This window comes from Syngnathus acus, chromosome 4, assembly GCF_901709675.1.
Source record: "Syngnathus acus chromosome 4, fSynAcu1.2, whole genome shotgun sequence".
In the NCBI taxonomy this organism is placed as follows: domain Eukaryota; kingdom Metazoa; phylum Chordata; class Actinopteri; order Syngnathiformes; family Syngnathidae; genus Syngnathus; species Syngnathus acus.
The window spans coordinates 5,050,980-5,057,563 of NC_051090.1; positions in this window are offsets into that span (position 1 = coordinate 5,050,980).

Consider the following 6,584-nt stretch of genomic DNA (forward strand, 5'->3'; position numbering starts at 1 on the left):
TCACACAGACTCGTCCCGCACACTGATGCCTCACAAATACTCGTCCGTATATTTATCTGACTTTGTAGACACAAATGTTAACACTGGGGACATTCAAAACGTAAATTGAGCGCTTTTGAACTCTTGCTAACCAAAACAGCAGCATCTATTCAACATATTCAAATAGATTACTGTAGTTGGCCAAAGTAGCCATCAAAAAACAAACTTGGGTTTTATTATTAATATAATCCATTGTGGAATTATGCTCAATGTGATTAAATATAGCTAAATTAAACTTCTAAATCTATCCAAGTTAAATACAACTGAATTGCGTTTCACTTCAATATAAGCTGTTCAATACCGATAACATTCTTGAATAAAAAGGCCCCAAAAATTAAACTGACCTAAAAAAAACTTCATCGTGTAAGTAAAGGCAAAGTCTTTCCACCACTACAGTGGGAGTCGTAATAACGCGACCCACTTCCACTCCAACACACTGCCTGTGTCATTCATACACACACACACACGCACGCACAACACTGCTGTTACTGTTGTTGTTGCGCTGCTCCCACGACACCAACAATCTCTGCTTGCTCGCCCTCCCCCACTAGGCCTCGCATCTATCCATCTATCCGACACACACACACACACACACACGCACACACACACCACCCAAGCGCCCTCTGCTCCCAGGCAGCCCTGACATGACATGCCCACTTCAATTGATTAAGAGTCAATTGTGCTTCTGATCTGATTGTTATCGTGCACACGAGAGCACAGCACTATTTTCAGACGCTTGCAGTTTGCTCCGTACTACCTCGGAAGCAACCTTGTATTGATTATTGTATTAATTTTGTGGGAGGACTTCTTTTGGATCAATTGACTTTTTTATAAAATACTGAAATGGATTAAAAAAAGTATATCATTATTTAAAAAAAAAAAAGACTTTTAGGGCTGTAGTGTGTCATCTGTATTCCGTTAAGTATGATTGTTCCCTTTGTAAATTAGCTACACAACTAACTAGCTAAATAAATCAACATTTTATTTCTAAGGTTTTCATAATACCCATCATAGAATCGTTCAAGGGTTTTAAGCATTTTGAAAATGCGTTGAATAATCCCCCAAGTCTCAACCAATTGCAACCTTTTATTGATTATGTTAATAGTGTGAAGAACAATGGACTCTGAGGCCCCTTGACTGGTTTCTATAAGTCAATACTGGCATAATATAATGTCCCCAGTAAAATATTTGAGAACAAAGAGTTCTCTACAAATTTTTCTACAAAAAATGAAATTACTTTTAGATTTCACCTATTGTGGGCGTTTTTTTTTATCATTATTAATGAAGATTGAATTTTAATGACAATCAAAGATGGCAGTGGTAAAAGTCAAGACGGTTGCGGGTATCTCTTCAAATGAGCTCAGAGGAAAAAGGGAGCCATGCGAAAGCAATTGTCAGATGAGAGCAGACAGAAGCCACAGAGATTGTTGATGCACTTTTTCCCTAGCTAAATAGATTGTTGATTTGCTTTGTCTTTGCCAGTGTGCGCCGCGTCCTGTGTGGAAGTGCAGCGTTTGCGGCGGATTAATGTCAGGGACAATCTCTCAAACTCATTTTCTTTCTCACTGTGCGGCTCAGTGGGAATTGCAGCGTGGATAAGGCGGGGAGAGAACCGTGCATTTCCCCCCGCCCCGTTTGCCATGGCGGCCTGACTTTGTTTTGAATACTTGAATGGGACGAGATACGGCGTCCTCGCTTTTTCCACAAACAAGCAGGGTTGTTTTGCTTCCAGGGGATAACGGAACTCTGTGGGAGAGTCAATAGGACCGCCCCGTACCTTGATTCACGTGTTGAAAATATTTATCACTGAAGAAGTTCTAGGCCATATATATATGAAAATAAATGATGAAAAAATAGAAAGGAGGGTGAATGAACAAATATATCATACTTTGTGGAACACTGACTCATTTGAAGGGATTACTTGAAAAAAGAATAATTACAATTACATTGTTTTAATGTGGTTTTTATTTAATGAGTCGATTTTTTTTTATTTATATCGTAGGATTTCGTGCGGGGCAGCTTGATCAAACTGAAACAATCTGAATCATACTGAACTGAACTATAGAGAGAGACTATACATGATTAATAATTCAGTGTACATGTGCATTGGTATCGCCACCTACTGGCCTGGCATGCGCATTACACCATCTCCAATCGATTTAGTAAGTCACAGTGGCCTGGTATCACTTTGACATCACTTTAACCAAAAACACAAAAGGAAAAACATCACAGTTATTACTCATCTGTTGTTGTGGAAACACACCCTGAGTTGGGCTGTTTTGTTGCCATGAAGGGGGGGGGGGGGAGCAGGGGCGGGTAAGGCTTGGTTTATCATGAGCACAACAGATAGATCCCCCCCACCACCATCAGTCCCCTCCCCTTCAACACAGATAGACTTGGAGCGCGGGCATCGAGCCAACACTATCAATCCATCCGCTTCTCTACCTCCAGTCTCCAACTCCTACTGGGCGACAGCTTCCAGTGGAAGGGTCATAAATCACATCTCTCCACCCTGTAAATAAATACACGTGTAGTGGCACACTAATAAAAAAAAAAAAAAATTGCATCCACTGTGGAGTAACGCTTCAAACTCTTGGCCTAGTTTTTTTTTTTTTTTTCTTCTCCTCCTTCTTTCCGCTAGTCTGATCACAAACCTGCGTGCCTTTTGCCCTTCCCCCACTCGAGGCCTTTTTTTTTTTAAGCCTCTACTATTACACGCTGCGAGGGGCTCGGAGTGGAACGAGGTGAGCCGCTTGCCTTCACTGTGCCTTTTTGTGGGTCGTTGCCTACGTGCCGTGTTTATCCTTGTGTGAGATGAGAGCCGGCGATGTGGCTTGGCCGCTTCAAACGTGTGGAACATGAAGGCAGGAAGCTAGCGCCAGACGCAGCCGGCAGAAAGCAGACAATAACAAGCTTTGTAGGAAAAGTTTAGATGACAAAAGGCAGTGGTATTAACAACTGGCACCTTGTGGGGACTCGCAAAGTGCTTATTTGGTAGGAATTTGTTTAAATAGTAAGATTTTGTGCAAAAGTACTCAACAATAAGTAAAAAAAACTAATTTTTTTGCACAAAAAGTGCACCATAAGTAGTAAAAACAGAAGTATGTGTTACTTCTAGGGATGTTCAATTGATATGGAGTACTTATACCTCTAGTACTTTTGATATATAACATTTTATTTAACACAATGATAAAAAAATTTGAACACCTTTTCTCAAATGATTAATGTGCCAAACTCCTGCAGTATAGCGCCAACTAGTGCTAAGGAGGACTTATTCCAATGTCAATTTATTTTTTAGATTTTTTATTGAGATGTATTTTGTACAAAATAGGGCAAGATTAATTATTAGAAAATGTTTATATTTGGGGGTCACTTGAAAACCAATTGTTTACTTAGTAGAACTTGTTACATAATGTGCACTAATTAGTAGAAAATTGTCTTTTGGTTACTTTCAAAGGTCTTGCGTTTTATTGGATTTCATATGAGCGGCGCACGTAATTAAGAGAAAACAAACGCATAGCGCAGCGGATGAATCCATTTGCACGCCATCTTTACACACCGCTGCTACTTCTGATGTGGCCCTAATTGAAAATATTTTACATCCATAAATATTTCATCAAGATGCACAAATATATGACTGGCCTGCCAAACGTATGCTAATTTGCTTAGCGCATCTGTTGTTAATTACACATATATAAAAGCACGACGCAGGATCACAGAGTTGCTCCCTATTGAGCTTTTAATCGGCCACTGCGCCGCCATTATGCTTGGGGATTAAATGACTTTTTCCTTTGCTTTGTCTCGTCTAACAACACTGCAAAGCTTTTTGACGTTGTCATGTGGCAGGTTAGCCTGTGGAAGATGAAACAACAGGGTTTTTGTTTTTTTTAATCTGCTTATATAGGAGGTCACCAGGCGCTCGCTCGGGCCCACTTTAGTTGTGATACCTGACAAAAATGATGACGACACTTGCTGTACGTATATTATTCATTATATATATTGTAAAATTATTCATCATTGTTTTTTTAAGAAGAAGAATTTCGGGGGGAAACGAGCTCCAATGGGAAGCAATGTTTTCTCAAAAGACTTTTGCAATTATTTTTCTTTTTGTCTCTTGTGGGCAGAACACAGCATCAGTGTTTCATCATTTTGAACATTCTATTATTTTTTATTTAGAAAAGGCACGATGGCTTAGTCATCAGTGCTTGCAGCTCCCATTATTACCATATCTGATCATGGCTGCATTCAAGAAACTCATTCATTCTCTTGAATTCATATGTCACTTTGCTTTTATAGTCTTCGCCCCATGTGTCTATTGAAGATGAGCAGCATCTTTGTCTTGCGTGTGTGTGCATGTGTGTGTGTAAAATTCTTCTTTTTTTTTTGCCCCCTCCCTTCCTCCTCCATGTTCCTCATCCTGGCTGCCCTTGTGTATGCTCTCCATGTCAGACCCAGCTGTTACTACAAACTACTTGGAGGGCTTACAAGCCTCATTGCTAATACTGACAACGGCCGCTATTCTTACTCGAAGGAACCAGGCAACGTCCGCTGGAAAAAGTGAGAATGGCAGCAATTCCCCTCCGGGAAAAAAAAAAAAAAAAAAAAAATCCATCTTTCCCCTGAGCAGATGTCGTGTTTTGATGGCTAATCTTGTTGATGAAGATCTTCCAGAAAGAGGTGTTAGATAAAGTACAGATGCCCTTTTTTTTGTGGTAGCCTGGATTATTTTCTGATGCATGTGAGCGCCTGTCTTCTTCTTTGTGTGCGTGTGGTGTGTTTGTGAAGGTATTTATGACCCATATGTGCACTTGTTCCTTGCAGTAACCCCATTACATTCCTAAATCTGTCCACGGGGCTAATTAATGTGCTATGCCTTCACCCAGGGGACAGCCAATGGATTATTTACCTATATGTCCTATTGACAGCAAATCCCCCCCCTCCCCTCTCTCTCATCCTCTTCGCTGTGCAAACAGACAACAATGTGAGGCGGTTAAGCACAATTTGCACATGTTGGGTCATATTCATCATTGTATTCTCACAACACACGTCTTAAATTTGAGTTACTCGATAAGAAAAAAAATAGGGATTAATAGGTAAACTGTAGAAGACTGGCAAGTTTTGAGGCAATACTTAAAATATAATCTGAAATTGTTGGATGAGCAGTAAATTTTGTCACTAACAAAACTTCTTAGAATCAATTATTGTAGCGATTATTCAATTGATTAGTCAGCTAATCGCTCCCCCGGCCCTCACTTTTTTGTAGAAATGTGACTATTTGGGGATGTTAATTGAACATTAGAACATTTTATTTTAATAAAAAATAATTTGGGGATTATACTTCAAGAAGCTGTTCAGAAAGTAGGATTTTATTATTATTATTATTATCATTATTATTATTTTTATTTATTATTATAAAACTTACTTTTTGGGGTATATTAAATGTTTTTTTTGGGGGGGGGGGGGGATTTTGCAGGATAAGTATGACTGCACGCACTAATAGAGGCGGTTAAGATCATTTTGCACCTTTGTCGGGTCACTGTTGCATTCTCACACCAAGCCTCGGAGGTGGTCTGAAAAATATGTACACTCTTTGTGACCACCATGCTGTTGTGTTTATAAACGGAAAACAAAAGAGGCGCTGTCTGAACTTCCCTCCTCTAGCTTTTTTTTTTTTTTTTTTGCCCTCAGGCTGCAAGCAACAGCTGTCTAACACCAATAACTTTCAATAAAAGTGGGTTATTGTGTCTTTTCATTCACAGTGAATAGCATTAGGGTGTCTCCACGTGTAGGTAAAGCCTTTAGGTCGTTGTCAAAGAAGGAGAGGCAGAATTTCAAAAAGGTCTTTCAGGTGGGGGAGGAGAGGATCGCCTCTTCGTTGATTTTTGGATTGTTAAATGTTCCAAAATCTTGCCTGGGATCCTCTTGGCGGCTCAGCTCGGAAGCATCCAGTAAGCAGGAACGTGTTGGTTTTATGGTTTTCGGACACGGAAACGGGCACTGCTGTTTAAAATCCACATTAACAGTTTTGACGCTCACTAATAAAAAACCTGATTTGACTTGGTGTGGACAGAGTCAGTGCAAAAAATCATTTAAAAAAGTTTGATTGCATTTTTAATTTTTTGGGTAAAAATGTTTGACCAGTGTAATCCCCAGAGTATATTTATTGTATTGCTGTTCGACACCTGGCATTTACCTATATATTTAAATTTTAGGGGGAGGTGGGGTGCCAACCACCCCTTTTTTTTGCTGCAAAAGCAGCGGTCCACTCTATTCTGAATATATATTTTTAACTAAATAATATCACTTAATAAAAATATAAACACATCTCATAATTCAATTATATTTTCCTTTATTATAGATGCATGATTGAATACTAATTTCTTATAATAGTAGGTTAAAACACGAGGTTACTGCAAGGCATATAAAAAAAAAAGAAAAAAAGAGGCAAGTGAGCACACAAACCAAAAAATTAAAATGATGTCAGCGGGCATGTTGGAGCCCCCTTCGGCCAGCCTCCCTGAGCACACGCACACGCAGGGAAAGTG